This window comes from Melanotaenia boesemani, chromosome 20 (genome assembly GCF_017639745.1).
Source record: "Melanotaenia boesemani isolate fMelBoe1 chromosome 20, fMelBoe1.pri, whole genome shotgun sequence".
Taxonomy (NCBI): domain Eukaryota; kingdom Metazoa; phylum Chordata; class Actinopteri; order Atheriniformes; family Melanotaeniidae; genus Melanotaenia; species Melanotaenia boesemani.
The window spans coordinates 4,034,045-4,051,820 of NC_055701.1; the positions used below are offsets into that span (position 1 = coordinate 4,034,045).

At 39.6% G+C, this 17,776-nt stretch overlaps 1 protein-coding gene across 2 annotated transcripts in view; it reads left to right on the forward strand.

Annotated features, from left to right (window-relative positions):
- The first annotated feature begins 16,924 nt into the window (after nucleotides 1–16,924).
- daam2 (dishevelled associated activator of morphogenesis 2) overlaps nucleotides 16,925–17,776 on the forward strand; it is a 107,148-nt gene continuing 106,296 nt past the window's right edge. For both annotated transcript variants that reach the window (XM_041971705.1, XM_041971707.1), the window contains exon 1: nucleotides 16,925–17,102. The gene's annotated coding sequence lies outside the window, so the exon portion shown is untranslated. The remainder of the gene's footprint in view (nucleotides 17,103–17,776) is intronic.

Below are 17,776 nucleotides of genomic sequence, written 5' to 3' on the forward strand. Positions count from 1 at the left end.
GTTTCTCCCCAAAGGAGCGGCCACTGCAGGAGTCTGACACACGGAAATGGACTTCAGATCTGCATGCAAGACATTTTTACTCTCAACAAACAAGGGACATTCTCTCCCTGTCTGAAACAATTTGTAGTTTTGCATGCATGCATGCTCATCTCCTTATTTTAGCAAAGTGAGATAATTAAAGGTCATTCCTGTCACAGTCCTGACACTTTTTTTACTTTCATATTTTCCATTTCCTGTTTTGGGTTTGCAGGAAGATCCAGTGACTGTGAAAGGCATGTAGGTGTCACAATGGTATTGTCACCATGTGTGATTACACATGTGCATGCACGTGAACCCACTCACCATTATATAAATACATGCCTCAGTTACTCTGCAAGGGCAGAGGTACAGTAAAGAGTTTTGATACAGATAAAATCTGAAGCTGCTTTCCCCAACCAGGCACATTTCTAAACTTGTAAAAGCTAAAAGGCAAAAATCCCATGAAGAAGAAACCAGTTTTTTCAGTGTCCTTGCCAGCATCCGACACCTTTGTCTGGCAGCGCCTTTCTGGCAGTTAATCAAAAAGGTGTGCTCGATGTCAGACGATTTCAGGCTGAGAGTTCAAGTAGCTCCAGACTAAATGCTTGGTTTGTGGTTTTTAGTTTGTTTGGGTGTTTGCAAGAAGATCTGGTAAACCAGTACAATATGTGTACGATCACAACCCAATCATCTGTGGTGTTAAGTAACAACAATACAACAAAAGACATTTACAAAGTTTTATTGACGATTTCCAAGAGATTGTCACTGAGGATAGCAACATATTAAATCAGGAAATTGAACTGTTTTTTTTGGCCTCTTCCCTCTTTGTCAGCTTTAGTGCTTGTTGTAAAATTCAGCCTCATTCATTAAATGCACAGAAGTGGATCAGGCATCAGCAGTACTTGCCACAGCTTGCTTGCAGCAGCAACAGCAGCTCAGCAACCAAACACACGCAGTGCACAAGATGTTAGTAGGAATATTCATATCTCTGCATCTCTGTGTGCACATGTTCATTTATGTTTAAAACATTTATGCATATACACTGATAACATAGCAGAGGTGAAACCCAGAAGCCTTATTAGTCACTGAAAGAGGCATCTTGGTGTTTCTTTCAGAGAGGTTGGGCAGCTCTTTGCCATTATTACAGACTTTACAAGAGTATGATGCGTCAGTTAAGTAGCTGCCTATCAGTGGCTAAGTGGTGGTCAAATATATATACTCCACACGATGTTCTGTGACTTTATGTGCATGTGTGTGTTGGCCCATTTCTGTCTGATGTTGAGTGAAGAAGCTTGGTGGTAGAATCCAAGATGCTCCTTTAATCCAAGAAGCGATTAGAGACGAGCATCTGTACCTCTGCATGTACTTTAAACCACTCAGCATCAGCATATGTGCATGAATAAAATACACACACATTTATGCACAGCGGTAGATAGAAAACCATGTTTTAGATGCTGGGAACATGGCGTAAAAACATCAAATACATCAATGTGGAATGGGGACTGAAGAACATCTGTACACACCACATGTGCTCGGCTATATCGAGGAAGCCTGGGAAAGGTTGATTTTTCACAGCAGTGTGTTTTCACAGTGACTGAACAGTCAAAGAGGGAAAGATGGTAACAGGGTGAATATAACTGCTGTGGTGGAACTGGTCAATGCATGCAGTGACCGACACATGTCTCCTATTTTTACTGTCACCATAGTCTTAAAAAATGTCAACATGTTGGAAACAATAACTCTTACAAGCTTCACTTTGACAGCAACACACTCAATGCCTGATGAGTTATGACATTAATTAGCCTGTGTGTGTGTGTGTGTGTGTGTGTGTGTGTGTGTGTGTGTGTGTGTGTGTGTGTGTGTGTGTGTGTGTGTGTTCGTGCATGCATCCGTGCGTGCACTTGCAAATGAGCATATGTGTGCAGTATATGAATTAGGGCAGCCTGGGTGAGTGTAAACCCCCGGCCTGACTTTTTGTCCCAGTCTGGCTGGGTTCAGAAGGGTTGTCTGACCGCTGGAATGGCTGCTATTCATGGCAGATCCACCAGTTGAGGCAAACCGTAATACTAAAGTCATTGGAGAAGACAGAAACACAAAAAATAACTTAGGTCAAGAACACCATCAACAGGGATGAGGAAGTTTTTTTGCTCTCACACAGAGACCTGGTGGCTCTGTCTGGTCCATCAGGTTGGATGTGCCCATTAATAACAGCTGATGAATGACATGTTACAGCGCTCAGATGAAGCTTCTGAGGATGAGTGCAGACAAATATTTATAAAAGAAGATTAGATGATCCATTTTGAGCCACAAGAGAAGCCATTATTATGTATAATGATGTATTTTTGACACAGTTAATGTCTTAATTCTTAATAATAAACTGAGCAGTTTTATAGTCATAAAGATGAATGTGAATGTGTTGCCTCACCTACCAGCCTCCCAGACTTCACTCCCATCCACCAGACCCCCCTCACCACCCTCCCAAAACCCCTCACTACCACCCAACCCATTATCCTTCCACCCAGACCCCCTCTACTATCCCTTCCAAACCCTCTAACAACCACCCAACCTCTCCTCTACCCCCCTTCAAACCATCCACCCCATACTCCAGAACACCTCCATCCTGCCCCACCCTCCCGTGACCAAAATCTCTCCCCTGCTCACTGCCCCTCCTTGGAAACAGCCCAGATGGGCCAGAACAAGGCAGGCCCCAGACCTGATTCACACACCCACATACATGCATCTACCTGGAGGTCCACCAAGCCCCCCAACGCGACACCAAGGATCCATCCGGGGAAAACAATGCCCAGTGGCACCCCATGCACGGACCCCCAGCCAGACACCCGACACCCCACCACCCCCAAGCGGGTCCTGGGAAATGGGGGCGTAGGAAGAAATACATATTTATTTGTCACCTCCCACCCAGGATGTCTGGTACCAACAGTTAACAGTTTTATCCAAGTACCGTTAAGAAACTCAAAAACTGGACTCTGCACTAATACTGGGAATGTGCACATCAAGCAATCTTTTTGTCTGTTTGTTTTTTTTAATATGTGCTGTTTAATATTGCTATTTATTATTTGTAACAAGTCTTTTGTGAGTGTTATTTTATTCTAGCACAAGGATTGGCACGTAATTTTTTTGCATGTGATTCAATAGAAAAACTCCACTGAAGGGTAACGGTAAGGGGATAGATGGTGCGATTATGTGCAAGACTTTAAACCAGTGCCGTCAACCACAGTACAATCCAACATCCAGATACAATAATTATTTCATCTTTAATTTTTTTCATTCAGTTACATTGATTCAATAAAACAACGTTTGTCACAACTGAAACTAATCAAAGTACAGTTAAATGATAGTGGGCTATAAAAGCTATTCTTTAAACAACTTCTCAGTCAAAGAATGGTTTTTTATGCCTTTCAGGACCACTAGACTTTGCACATAATTATAGATTATTGTTGCATACAGGAGGAAAACAGTTACTCATGCTTTTCCAAACTCACTTTATTACAGGATTTAAGCTGCTCAGCAGTTGTTTTCAGGCCTGGACTCTGTCAAGACTATAACTGTTGTTTTAGTCCTGTAATGATTATGTTAAGGAACATTCTTAACACCCTGCCTGTTCGAGATGCTGCTTTATACATCACTTGCATCATTTAACCACATTTACACTACTTTTTAAAATGGAATATAAGATTAAACTGATTTGCACATCATTACGTTGTGCTAATACTTAGCAACTTTTGTCACAGTGTGCCAACTGTTTTGGAAATGCTGATTACATGGGGCAAATGTTTCAGCATGAAGGCATCATATTTTTTTATCCAGCTTCAGTTATGTTCAGAAACAGCACAAACTGAAGTGCTGAGTGTGTGTCTACGGCTGTTACCAGCAGTGGAGTCTGCGCTATTTTATGCCTGGGGTTTCAGCCGCTCTCCTGCCTCCCTTCCACTGCTCCATCTTTTGGTCAGTAACTGTTTCCAAGGGAATTCTTTGGTTATGTGTTATTCTCTGAGGCTTCTGCCCTCTGTTATGCTTGCTCGGCCCGGCATATCAGACTTCAGTCTGCATTCCTGAAATACTCTATATGAGCATCCAAGACAAAAGGACCAGCAACATTGTGGGATGGATGTGGAGATCAACCAGAAGTCAGGGACACGGTGACATTTAACACGTCTTGGATCCATCTGCTTATTGTTTTTCTGTCAGTATGAAGAACACTTTAGGAAATATGAAGCAGAGAAGTTATTGCTTTTGATTGATTTGTTTATAAATGATTTGGTTTGAGTTCTGCGGCTTGAAGCAGATTGTCATGTGCTCTTTCCATGACGCAAGCCGGATGTGAAATAGGAAAATGGAATGAAAACTTAACATAACAGCTTCTGGTTATTCACAGATATTTAAAAAAAAAAGATCATTTTAAACATTTGGTTAGCTCAGATATGAGCAGCTTCAGAGTTGGTACATCTCAACACAGCAGCTATGCAGCCGCAGCCTCAGCTTATGAGGGTTATTTAGGATAACAATTCCTCTAGTCAGCAAATATTGTGCTTCTTTGATGGCCTCAAGATAGCAGCTTGATAAATACTCATCAAAGCGCTTAAATGATCTCTGACAAGTACAACTAATCCATTTGCCTGGAAAATATGACACATACCTTTTCCTTTCATAGCAGCTCTCGTGCCTGGCATTTCCAGCAAAGGGGAAATCTTTGGGCTGTCGTTACATAATGGACATCATGTCAAGAGTTTTCAGTGACTGCAGCCCAGAAAACCTATTTTCTCTTACTTTGCACCACTGGAATTCATCTTAAGACATCTGTGTAAATAACAGCTAAGCATTTTCATTATTTTCTCTTTCCCAACTCCTCAGACATTTGCAAACATTTTTGTTAAATAGCTTTTGGAAAAGCTGTTTGGAAAAAAAGAGCTGGGTTTTAATTGCAAATACAGAAATGAGTGAACATCAGTTTGGCCGCTGTCCCACTGTTTTTCCTTTTTTAAATACCTTGTGCAGTACATGCTTGTCAAGTGACTCCTCCTTTCTGTCCATTCTTCCACCCACTCCATCTCTCCACCCCAGCTGCATGTGGTGAGGAGCATGGAGAGAGGGCAAGCGCAGGACTGGGCCGCCCTTCTGGGCCTGGGGTGCTTGGCAAAGCTGAAAGTGGGTGGATTTGATCCCTCCCTCAAAAGCCTGGATCTCTGAACTTAGAGCTAACCACTCTAACTACACAGTATAAATAGCACAAACTTGGGTTTGAGAGGTCCCACATCTTAACTTCTCTACTGTCAAGAGATGGGAGGACAGAGAGCAACAGCAGAGTGAGTGTGCAACATAAACATACTGTGAGGCAACATGTGGGGAAAAGAAACCTTTCAGTGTGAATGGTTATTTGAGAAAAAGGTGTATATAGTAAAAATAATCGGTCTGTTTCAAGGGTTTGATTAATTTGGTTCTACTGGGTTTTAAAATTTGGTAAATATAACTCTCAGATGAACACCATCACATGACATATTACACTAACGTCAGAAGCAGTAAATATAATCTGAGTACATCCCATAAATCTACAGGTTACAGAACCACTTTTAGCTGCAGTTACTTTAAATAATCCTTCCTGTATGATGTTATCAGTCCCTGACATCACCATGGAATCTGGGCCCACTCTTCTTTTTAACAGAAAGACTGCATGTATGTTTATAGAAAAAAGGGAGATGTGTTACATCCACAGGGGTGGATAAATCATGGTTTGGGCTTTTTATAGCTGCAAATGGTACAGAAAAACTTCACAGATGGAAAGAGAAGTAGATTCAATCAGCATGGTCCAAATATGTTTTTTTTAAAAAAAGCTAAGAATGATGGTAGAATATCCTTTAACATGGAAAAATGATCTGAATCACATCTCAAAAATCTAAAAGTGACAGAGATATTAGCTGATTTCCCCCCGGTCTTCACAGTCCTTCTATGTAAGTTGCAAACACTGAAAATCTTTAGCTGAGTTTGCAAGATGGTCCAAAAATATTGCATAAAGCTTTTCATGAGAAAAATGTTAGAAAATCCCCCCAAACAGCAACTGATGGGAGACTGTCATCCTTTTAAATATTTTCCCAGGTTCCATTTGTTTATGCAGGTTGAAATAGTTCAACAACTACACATGAACAGTAAAAATGGCATCCATTAATTTAAAGCAGCACAACTTAACTTTGACTTTAAAGCGCGGTGCTTCTGATTTTGATGGCACAGTGATATTTATTATGCTTATTCCTGGAGCTGTTGTAGTCCAGCAACATCCTGAGACTGCGAACCGGCATTTCACAATTTTTTTCCCCATCATAGCACGTCACTTCTGCACCCCGCTGTAATGCTTGTAAGGTTTTATGTAAAGCACTTTTAATGGCTTTTTACATAAAATGTGCTATACAAATACATCTACCTTCCCTTGCCTTTATAACACTGCCTCATGCACTAGCAACTGGCTGTTTTGAACACCCACTGAGGCTGATTCATCAAGAAACACAAGATATTATCGGAAGAAGACAGGAAAAAAGAGAGAAAGTGACAGAGCAAGAGACCAAAGTCAACATCAGACTGACTTTTATGGCTAGATAGAGCTAGTTTGCAGGACAGATGCTAAATTAGTTATCGTTAGGGGATGCCCCAGTGAGTAAATCTGCCAAAGTTCAGTCGTGGAGCTTTAAGAGTCACATAATAAAACTAAATGTTTTTAAGTCTTAACCTTAACCAAATGGATTTTTTCATCTACAACCAGGAAGTTGTTGGTTGGTTGGTTACATGTTGTTTTTACATGTAACCATGACAATCATCAAGAGATGAGAGTTGCATTGTGAAAAAAATAAATGTACTTCAGTCCTAAGCTTGATGTTTTCGACATTTGTCCAAACAGGAAGTGACAAAAGAGTTTAAGGAAAATGATAAAATGCTGGTCTTGAACTCATATCACAGATGCATTAATGTACCATCCAAGCCCTCCCACCTCTGTGTGAGGATGCTGAGACATTTATATTTGTTAATACCTCTTTAGGATGTGGTAATTTACAGGATGATGCCATAACTCATAATGAAGGATATGTACAAATGACCTATATGAGCAAATTGGAGGAGTTGATGACTGAAGGTCTATAATGTACTAAATGTGTTCGCAGACTGTGCCAGAAGGGAAATTATATTTGGTCCCTCCCCCTTTTCTCTGTTTCTGAAACTATAAAAAATGGAAATGAAAAGAGAAGCAATCTCGCTATGAAAATTTTAGAAGCATATTATCTTTAATTTTGTGTCTAATAGTAATCAGGTCATCTTTTACTCGCTGAGCAGTTCTACTTTTATTGACAAGTGTTTTATCCTCGTAGACGTAGCGTTAACTGGAAAGGATGGATAGGGAGTATGAGTATGGAGGGAATATAAATGAAATGAGAGACGGGGTTAAAAGAGCACTTTGCAGCTGGAATGAGAAATGTTGTCACTTAAGAAGAAAATCCACCTTTTTTTTCTTTCGTTTTTAGTGATGGGCTGAAGCTAACAATGTTCTGTACAAACCCACTTCCTGGCTCAAATCAAGACCAGGTGATGCATCAGCACACACACACACACACACACACACACACACACACACACACACACACACACACACACACACACACACACACACACACAGAGTGTTATGTAAGTATCATGGGTCTGAATTCTGTAAAATTGAAACGAGTTAAGAGGGAAGAGCCTTTGCGTCGCCACTGACGACGATGATCCTAATTCATCTTCTTGTAGAGTTACAATGAAATATCTAGCAGAGCTGAACTTGTCTGGCTTTGAACTCCTGCTGCAGACTGGTACCACTGCATTCTCCCCTCAAAAAAAAAAATGTGTTATTTTCCTTTTAGCCCCCCACCACCCCGGGCCAACCCTGTGATGAGGAATCAAATCCATGCTTGCACCGCAGCTGCCAAACAATTTCTGTTCTTGCAAAGTGCAGCAAAGATGGCTTGAATTCATGATGAAAACCTCAACATGGTATTAAATGCTTTACAATACAGATATGTATTTTAATAAAAAACACACTGCTTGTGCTAGGGGTTACATAATGTTCTGCAGACTGATTCTTTGTAACATTTAACATGGGCATGAGGACAGTTCATTGAGGATGTTTCCATTGCAACAGTGGGTGTGTGTATTGATTAGCAACAACATGCTAGATGTTGGCAGGAATTGATATTTCTGCCTGATTTAGCATTTGTGTAATGACTTTCCAGTGATGCTACTCTGAAAGTCACACTGCAAAAAAGCAACAACAACAAAAAAGACACATACACACATTTATTTGAGATCTGTATCACAATAAACTGGAGGAGATAAAAGCTCCACTGGTCTGCAGCCAAGTTGGAGAAAGAGACAGATGTGATGACAACCAGGAAATGAAGGGGAGAGTAACACAAGAGGCAGAAATAGAAGTCAGTAGCGTCTTATTGATTCTTAGATTTTTGACAGTACACATCTCAATGCAGAAAGGAAGGAGAGGCATGAAGGATAAAATGAGACGTTGAAAGGAAGAAGAGGAAGTATAGCAAGCGAGGACACAAACAGGTGACTTGTAATCCTAATATCTAGAGGTTGGTTGGAGGATTAACTGAGCTGCTTCTTCTCCTCCCATCTGAGAGAGAACATGTCTACAGACAAAAATCATACTGAGCAGTTCACTGGAGGGCAGGGAGCCTGTGTTGTGTTACATAGGACAACAACATCATGTCAGGTGAAGAGAAACAAGGTTATGGTGTTAATCTCTCCTCTGCAATGAATCGGATTGTATCAGCAGAATTACCTTTTCCAAAGTCTTGAGCTTTACAACAGTTTGTGGTGTGCTGCCTGTGGTTGTTTTCCACTCTAAATAAACCAAATATACTGTGTGCAGCATTGCTTTGGGACTCCATGTTTTTGGGTTTTTGGGCATATTGACACTCTGGAGTCGATACTTTGATATCAGCCAGTCAAAATATTGGATTCTACATATTTTTGAGTATTGAGATAACACTCTGCTGATACAAAACATGTAATTTGTTTTCAATTCTGAAAGTTTTATTCAATAAAATTGCATCTGAAGCGCAGCAACAATGTTTTTCTTCTGTGTCTCATGATCGTGGTAGCCTTTCAAATCTCATGATGTCCTGATATTGCTGCTACGCTTAGTGGTTTTGTTTGATATTTTACTGGTCAAATGCAGTTTTTGTGCATTATGTTTGATTATATTGATCATAATACTTTTACACGTTATATATTTTTTATATTCCATATTGCTTTTGCAATAAAGACATTAATACACGCAGTACAATTGTGATTGTCCTTTAAGGGGCAAGTAGTATCAATATTAGTATTGGTATAGATGAAAAAGTACCATTAACTAATAGCATCGTTTCAACAGGAAACATTTTTATATAAAAATGTTTTATAAATAATGACAGCCAAGGTTGTTTATTCAAACACTTGTTAATATTTAAAAACTAATTAAGTGGTCATGCGAAAAAAAAAAAAATCTTTTCAAGGCCCTAAACAAGTAGTTTTAATTCCTAAACCTAAATGAATTGTGATGGTTAACCCAAAGGAAAGAGCTTGTGAAACCCTTCCTAACAACATTTACTATCATCTTCTGGGAGAGTGTATTGGTCGACTCATGTTAGCCAGCTTTCAGGGTACAGCTGACTTTTCCATCCATCCTGTGGGGTGTAATTAAAAGACACTTCTATGGGATGTTTCATAGTGTGAGCATTGAAGGATACTTTAGATCAGTGTTTCTCAATCCTGGTCTTTGGGACCCCCTACCCTGCATGTTTTAGATCAGTGGTTCCCAACTTGGGGTCTTTGGAGCCCCCAAGGGGCCCCCTAACAAGCGCGGGGGCCTGAGATAAATGACCCATTAATAGGCTTGCAAAGAACTTGATGAGCATAAACAGCATAAACAACATAAGAGCCCACTGTGACGCCGGGGAAACATGCCTTTTAGAGGCGCTGTAAAGTTCTCCATTTAGTTCCATTTTCAAATTTAACTCATAAAGTCCCAAAGCAACTTCTATTCAACATCCTGGTTCGGTCACGTGACTTTGTGTGACTTGTTTGTTGTTGTGACATCATTTCCAAGATGGTAGTGTGCATGGATAACACCTGTGGCAAAACTAGCTTGTTTTTTTTAAAGGTAAGTTTCAATCCATTTAACACCTAAAATACTTCAATAAAAATTCCTACATCATATTTAATCTGCTGTAATCACATGTTTTAACAAATTTACATCAAACAAGTTATAAAAATATTGTTGTGACATATATGTCACATCGGGCTTTTAGCTTTAAAATAGTCAAGGAAAATGACATGTGACATCTTTGTTGCAGTAAGAAAAAATATCAAATACTACTCCATGAATTAACCTCATTCATACGTTTTAATTTCTTACATTTCATATTGCTAAATTTATTTAATATTTAAACAAATATTAGAACATTAAATTATATCAAACTAATTAAATTACATGTAAAATGTATTATTATACATTAGAATTGCAACTCTTCTTTTCTTTTCTTTTCTTTTCTTTTCTCTTCTTTTTCTTATTAAAGAAACTGAATCAACAGATGTCACCAACCTATGCTGGTCATATTTTCAGTAATGATTTGTATAACTTGGACAGCAAGAAACAATTCAGCATAAAGGGTTCCATCAAGATCCTGAACGCCACAGTGACGTTGAGAAGACAGTTCATATGAAGGCCCTGAAGACACTACGAAGATACGCTACCACCAACAGGGAGATGAAATATGATGAGTCAAATGCATCTGGTTGCATCTAGTTAGTGTGCAGAAGACCCTGAAGACAAAGGTTGGAGCAAATCACACATCATGTATCTGACGCTTTGGGGAAAAGTTGGGTCACCTTCTCATAGGTGCCTTAACATCTGACTCTTGTTGGATGCTGGATAGAAGGCAGGTTTTAAAGCATTTTTACTTTGAGACTGGAAATTTTTAAGATTATTAGATCTTTAGACACATGCTGTAGCAATACTTCAGTTTGACAGCTGGAAGATGTTGGAGGAACCGTAGAAATGAAACCACAGAGGTTTGAATCCTGTCTTGTCTTGTTTTGTTTCCACTTCAGTTACTCTGTGTTGCTGTTACATTATCAGAATATTTTCTGTTGTTTTCATTTTCGGTTGATGTTGACTTTTCTTTTTGTTCACGCTTCCTTAAATTCACAGTCACTGGTTAAGTGACAAAAGTACCAGACTGAGTTTTTAGCCCCATCATTTTGCAGCCCAGGGTTTGGAGTGTGTTGGAGTCAAAGCAGGATTTCTGAAATCCAGACTGCTGCTCTGATGTTTTGAAAAGTTTAAGATGTCACCAGGTAAAGTGAAACAGATAGTTTTGTCTGGAGTGACTTATGCTCTGACTTTTGTTTCTCAAAGCAGATCAGAGCTGCCTTTACTTTTAATTGCAGAAACATCTGATGAGAATTAAACAATGACTCACTCCAGCATAGTTATTTAAACAAAAATAAGTTGTGACTGTTTGTCCATTTGTTGGCTTGTGCTCAGACATGTGGCATTTATATGTCATTCCTTGTTTTAGAAATCAACCCACCATGCCTTTTTAAAAAACAAAAACTGACATAAACATTACTGTGAAAAGTTAATGAAGGTTCAGAAAACTTGGATCCACATTTGTCCCCAGAATAGATTAAGTCCTGCAACAATGACTTTTTATTCACCATCATCACTCATGTAAATGAGTTGAGTAATTTCACCTCATAGACTGAATCTTTCACTCATTTACTCTGCCAGTGTTTGTCCTCCTGTTCAAGGACACCGAAGCATTTCATCCTCTGAGGTGGATGTGACAAGAATTCCTGGGTATGTAGAGCTACCACATCATGCAGCTGCAACCCACAGAGTGATGCAAATGCTTACATGACTTTTAAACACATTTATGATAATTTTGATCCAGTATCTTATTATTTGTCTAGCATCCAGCAGTTGAAGTGTCCTCTGTTTGCCTTTTGAACCAGCCTAAACTGCTTCAGCCTATCACTTATAATGAGTCAGAGCTGGAATGTTTTAAAATATCATGGTATTTACTTTGCACGATTTTGTGGCTTTGCTGTTAGAAAAACTTTCCACAATCTGAACTGGTATTAAAATGCTTTACTGTTGTTCTGAAAATGAAGTTGCGGGATTCAAAAGTGGGGAAAAATAAAATAAAGGTCAAATAAAAGCAGTAGAGGCAGGGATGTTTGTGGTTTTTGGGATTATAATATGAGTAAAGCTCCAAAAACACACTCCCATAATACAACTCAATAGGGTCTTTATTAGAGCCATCTAATAGCCCACGCCTCTTAAAACCTTCATGACAGGAAGAAGAAAAGTCAAGTAAACTGATCTTAATGGGTTTTGAAACACAGTGTTGGATTCATAAACTTTTTCTGTACTCTACACTCATATGATTGGCAATGATCTACAAGCTCACACAGATATTTCAGCACATGTGAAGGACATGCATTTGCATTACAAGTGCGTGCGCATACATGTGGACATGTGTGAATTCAGTTAAAAGTGCTCTGGTCTTGCAGACACCCCTGAGATCTCAAGGTGTCGACTGGACCTTTTTGCACAAACAACGCGGCTCCTGTCTGACAGACGCTCAGAGTCGTCCTGTAACAGAATCTGTTTGTCTTGGATTTCTGCGTCAGACATGACAGAATGGTTTGAGTCCTGCTTGATTTGTCTGCCTGGCCTTTTTGTACTTGCAGGACTGAGAAGCCAATTGGTTTTCAAGTTTTCTAAGCGTATACCTAAAGGTATGTCAGTTGTGCTTTAACAGAGACTGAGCCTGGGTCTGTTCTCCACTGTTCCCTCTGTGGTCAGCGTAAAACCTGGAGCCACTACATCCGAGCCTTGGACACAGATCCTCACTTGCTGGAAAAATACTTAATCTGTGGTGGCTTCACTAAAGACAGAGCTTTCTGTGACATGGAAAGTTGATTATATAATTTTAAATGACTTATATTTGCTCTTCAAACACTGGGTCAGTTAAGTCTGTTCTGACTTCTGGCTCCATATGAAGCAAAAGTTGAATTAATTCTCTGAATTTGGAGTTTGTGTTGAAAACTTGAAGGTTAAAGTTACCAACTGTCATTATCTGACATGAATCAAACTCCCCTATGATATACTATCCGATCTGGATTATAGATTTCACTCCCCCACCTCCAGCATTGCAAACTGAGGAGATTAATCGAGACCTCTCACTTGCTTGTCTCCTCAGGGTTAAATCACTTGCTTCCACTGGATAATGTCATCGCGGCTTTGACAGGCCAAACCGCTGAGCTACTGGACAGCTCCACTCAGTCTTCCTGCTCCTGAGAGACGGATACCCACAATCCTAAAAACATGACACATACTGTAGCTCATTTCATTTATTCTGCAAAGCAAATGAAACCACACACAGATAAATTATGAACTCACAAGCAATATCTGAATATTTAGAGTCACAGTAAAGAAGAAATAATTGGTTTCTTGAGTCCATATTTTCATTTAAAGCAGAGGTGAAGTGAGGTAAACAACCCTGAGCAGCACACTTTCTATGTGGCAGTGAAGAACAGGGGGTTTTTAAACCTGTTTTGTTCTAATATGGTCTAATGGCACAAGGAATTCCAAACAATACCAATGCAGGCAGATACTATTTTTCTTTCATTTTGACACTTTGTCGGCTCTGTTTGTGCAATGTCATGTTTGCAAAGCAGTTACCAGGAGCCCTTCTGTTCTTGAAGTTATGTAAATGATAGGAAAGACTGAGGAGGTCATGCTTCAGACTGCCCAACTGTTTGTCCATCATTTTCTGAAAAGGGGCTCTGGTGTGACAATGTTTGATAGTCAAAAAAACAAAAACAAAAAATAAAAAAAAAAAAAACAAAAAAACAAGTTTGTTATAAAAATGGAGAGACAGAGGAAAACTACTGTTCTGTTTCTCAGGACCATCTCAAGCATTTTTGACGTTTCCTTGCTTTAACAGGCTAAGGTGATGCTGATGTAGCATAAAGGGTATGGCTGAATAGATTATTTTGCTTAGAAACCTTCTTAACTGAGTGAATTGGCCTTCTGAGAATCCATGATAAATGTTGTTTAAATTCTCCTACAGTACCGTTCAAACGTTTGGGGTCACTTTGCCATGGGATTCAATAGGGAAGTGACCCCAAACTTTTGAACGGTAGTGTAAATCAAAGGAAAAGTGCTCCAATGCTTCCTTAACAATCTCCTTTATAAGATGCACCAGATAATTCCATCTCACATTTCTTTGCAGCTGCAGCTTTCAAAGCGATGCTCAGTCATGTTTATCCAGTTAACTCAGATTTGTATGCATGAATAAGAGGAAAGTGGGGTGAGTGTTAGCAGCTTGTGACATGTTTGTGACTTTTTCTTTCCTTTTTTACTCAAAAACATTGATGATAAAGTAATGTTTCATATCTTTACCTACTGATATAATGTATGGGTTCTGTGTCACACTGTGATAAGATTACATCAGATTAAGTATATAAAGAACTTTTAAAAATATTTATAGAACAATTGTGGCTTAAAGCTGAATGAAAGTGTGGTCATATTCTCATATCAGTGCCCTTCTAAATTTCTCTTACCATCTCTCCTTCACCTCATGGCATCTCCCGACAAGGTCAAGGCCCAACAAGCTCAGAAAAAGAATATTCAGTCATACCTGCAGAAAGTGAAGGTGAATGGGAGCACCAATTTGTAAACTCTGTTTTCTCATTACCTCACTTTGCAGCCATGTTGATTTGTTCAGATTTTGTTTTGTTTGGCTAAAAATGGTGAAATGTAACGGAGAAGGGAAGAGATGGATTAAAAAAAATGGTAAGAGAAGATTGACTTGAAGGTGGAGCGTTAAACACTAAATATCTGCTGGTTAACAAGCCAGAATTTTATCATCAGCAAACCCCAATCCTTATTTCTTGGTGAATTAATTAAAGAATATAAAACATAACAGTTCCACATGTATTCACTGGTGTGTTTATTTTAGGAAGTTGTGAAATGGGTTTTATGGGGCAATATAATCAGATGTGTTTTAATATTGAACTCCATACAGAAGTTTGCTCATGATACAGATATTATTTTAGAGATGGATCCTACAGTGTGTGCAAGAAAGAGCAAGAATAAAACGAACAAAAAATACATTTAAGTTCTGACTATGATTGATATGTTTTTATTCCCTAAACACAACCAGAAAATGAAAGAATTATTTTAGTTAAGTGTTTAAACATAACCTAGAATGAAAAAGGCATTTGTCCTGTCTGGGTGTCAAACTCACATCAAACAGTTGAAGGTGCTGCAGTTAACTGTGGCATCCACGCTCCCTCCTTCCTCCTGATCAGTACTTCATCGCTTGTTAAAGGAAACACTTAAGATGATATTTGCTCTGAAAGCTCATATGAGTCATGCTGCCTTCAAGCCACCTGTAGGATTGTAGTTTGGGTCTTTGGGTCATTTTTGCCATTTTCACAGTCATACTAAATTTATTGTATACCAATTAATATACAGACAGAAGGGTGAGTATGAGCAACTTTATTTATTAGTGATGATGTAATATCTCCATTGGATCATGTGCATTCAGATAATCTGTCACATAGACGTCAAATACTGGCCCTCGAGGGCCCTGTCCTGCAGGTTTTAGAGGTTTGCCTGCTTCAAATGAATGATTCATTTACGGGTCTGTGCAGAACCTTTATTGCAGAGATTCATTTAATCTGATGTGCAGTCACATTTTCTTTGCTGTTTTTTCCCCCAAACTCCTTTCAAATTCGTCTCAACATCTTTCCTTGACCTTATGATGTTTTCCACTTAGATCTTGAAAAAGTGTTTATGAAGAGACTTGCAAAACTTTTTAGGACTTACTCATCTGTGCTGACAGTGCTGCAAGTTAAGTAAATCATTTAAAATGAGTCGCCAAAGATTTACTATAAAGGTTTCATGAATTTATGAGTAAGAATATCAGATTAAATGACCAGACTGTTTGGCTGTTGGATGGTCAAAGTAAACGCAACAGGTTCTCCCTCCAGCATCAGATGAGGTGTTGCTGTCTCATGACCAGTTTTGGTGCTTCTGTCAACAGGGCTGTGGAATTATAAAGTTTCCATGTGTTGACAGAATACATGGCTCTGGCTACGCCTTGATGACCTGCCAGACTCTCAGCATGACCTCAACACCTCCCCCTGACAAACATCCGTCAGATTTCAGGCTCCAGTTCATTCATCAGTGTGACAGATCTAAAATGTCACGAGGACAAATGCTTCGGATTGTCAGGAGTTCAGTTCAGTCCATCTTCTCCACTCCCTCACGCTCGGCCCTGTTTGCAAACCTTTCACTTCTTGCTGAGGAAATATCTCACTCCCTCTACACAAACATTACAGTGGGGCTTGTTTTCAGTCTCAAACACGTGGACTTGTCCACGTTGAAGCCCAGGTCAAAGTAAATGTCCAGAATTTACAATTAATGAGGGATTATGTCAACTCGGCCAGAGTGATTTTTTTTTCATATTTAAGGGGATTAAAGGCTTGACAGCAGGAAGAGCAGGACCTTTATGTTTGGGAAACTTTATTTGATCCTGTTTTGGTACAAACATTAAATTTAGGAGTGAAAACAAAAGCTTCTTTTTGTCACATTTCATCTTTATAAGGGTGCATCCACAGGTTCGGTTATTTATTGGCAGAAAAATGAGATAAACAAAGTGTTTTATAATTATTTGAAATAAATCTGGCTTCTTATTTCTCATTGATGATTTTGACAGCCATCGAAGAGCGCGGCAGCTTTAAGAAGGGAGGCGTGGTGCTGCTGTTTTGACCGACTTGTCAGTCCCTTCACTCCCCACGATCATTCAGCTGAATGAACAGCCTCGTACAGTCAACTCAGGGGATCGGCTCTCAGCTTTACCTCGCGCTCACGCTGATTTTTAAAATTTTTTGGCCATATTTACGTGTTGACAGCGACCAGGGATTATTATCATCGAGCAGTGACCGTTTCCTCGCAGAGACTGTGGAAGGTAAGTTAGTCTCTGCGTGTCGGTGCGATCTGGGCGCACAGCCGTGTTCTGTGATGGTTCTGCCCGCAGCCCCACCGCGGACGCGCGCGGTGTCATCGGCTGGGAAATGTTTGACGCGCAGATAAGAGACATGAAACACTAGGCGGTGTGGAATTAGGTCCTTTTATGATAAGACTGAAACATCGGCGGAAACGTGTAAGGTTGAAATGAATGGTTTATTTACAGCTTGAGATACCAATTAAGGTCCAGCACTAAATTTAGGTCTTTCATGAAGGTCTCGTGCATTAAATATTAGAGCGGACATATAATTAATTGCTCAGTAACCTAACGTTTTCCATCATTTAGGCAATAACACGTTATAGGCCGCCATTAGAGGCTTATTGGTTAATTTATAAGCACTTTTTGCGCATGACAGTTTTACATCCACAAAATAATCATAGATTATTTTATTTTTTTTAATTTCTTACCTGGCCACAAATGGCCAGATGTGATGTAATGATTGACAGAAATGAGCTTTCACGCGCTGCTTCACGCATTTGACCTCGATATTATGCAGTTGTACGTTCACTGGGCCGAACGGACGCACGTAAATCCCGGTGAGCGTCCATAGAGGGCGCTGCGCCACCTCAACTGCCTCACCGACATCAAGACTGCAGATTTAATTCTTGTCCCTA